Consider the following 1,256-nt stretch of genomic DNA (forward strand, 5'->3'; position numbering starts at 1 on the left):
ATGTCTGGAAAACTAATATTAAGAAATGACAATCTTTTAAAGGGCCTACTGAGCCGGTCTGTGTCTCTCCATTTAATTCAATAAACAAGAGGGACAAAAGAAGGTTTCTCAACAAATGAATGACATGATCAAAGCTGTGTGCTTTAAAAAGAAAAAAACAAACAAACAAAAAAGCTGGTATTGAATGTAATGAATGAATTAGCACAAAGAAACACTAGAGGCAAAGAGAATTACATAAAGGCAACTGTTATTAATACAATCCACAGATTAGAAATTAGAATTGAAACTAGGCTAATAGGAGGTAGCATAGACAGGAGAGACAAGGTTCAAGAGGAACTTACGGAGGATGAACCTCAAAACTTGAAATATTAAGTGGACACAGAAAGTAAATGTGAAGAAAAAAAATCAAAGATAATTGATACATATTTTAAGCCCGGATGAATAGTAAATGTTTTTAACAAAATTGGGACTTCAGAAGGATCTAATTGTCAGGAGAGATGGGATTAGCTAGAACAAAAGCATGGTAATAAGGTTATACTGAACCAAAATGTAAAATTATTGGGCTCATATGTGTAAAAGAAGGATTTTCGCTGAAAAACAAGGTTAGAGGGCTATTTTGAATTCTTGCCACTCGCAATGATAATCCATTTAGCAATATTCTGAAAATATTAAATCTAATTCCACCTTATTACTATGCTATTTTGTATTTATAGTCAAATATAGAGTTTGACTATAGGTTTAGTGAAGTTAAATAAATAATACCTACCTTACTGAGTTGAACATTAGATTTGTTTGAAAAACTACTGTAAAAAAGCAATTAAATATCAGTAGAATATTTTTCATAAAAGCCATTTTATATAAGGTAAAACTTATATAAGATTTAGGTCACTAAGTCTATATTTAATATGCTATAAATAACTAAAATGTGACAGCACTAGTCAGCAGTCCAATATTTTTGCAACTTCATAGTAAACAGTGCCTATAATAGTTCATTCTAAACTGAAACATTAATGCAGCGGGAAGTACCAATTTAAAATGAATGGTTCTTCCATTAAAGTCATTTTTTTCATGGCATATAATAAGGCCAGAATTAATTTAAACTTGAATTAACAACCTGACAGACTATAAATGGACATTTTATAATAAGAATTAACCTTCAGAAAGACTGTGAAGAACATATTTACTATAAAAATAACTAATTTCAGGCCGGGTGCGGTGGCTCACGCCTGTAATCCTAGCTCTCTGGGAGGCCGAGG

General features: G+C 31.4%; 1 protein-coding gene across 1 annotated transcript in view; it reads right to left on the reverse strand.

Moving 5' to 3' along the window:
• SYCP2 (synaptonemal complex protein 2) overlaps positions 1 to 1,256 on the reverse strand; it is an 84,263-nt gene that overhangs the window by 27,693 nt on the left and 55,314 nt on the right. The gene's annotated exons all lie outside the window — the stretch shown is intronic.

Source organism: Propithecus coquereli, unplaced genomic scaffold (assembly GCF_000956105.1).
Source record: "Propithecus coquereli isolate 6110/MARCELLA unplaced genomic scaffold, Pcoq_1.0 Scaffold503, whole genome shotgun sequence".
Classification (NCBI taxonomy): domain Eukaryota; kingdom Metazoa; phylum Chordata; class Mammalia; order Primates; family Indriidae; genus Propithecus; species Propithecus coquereli.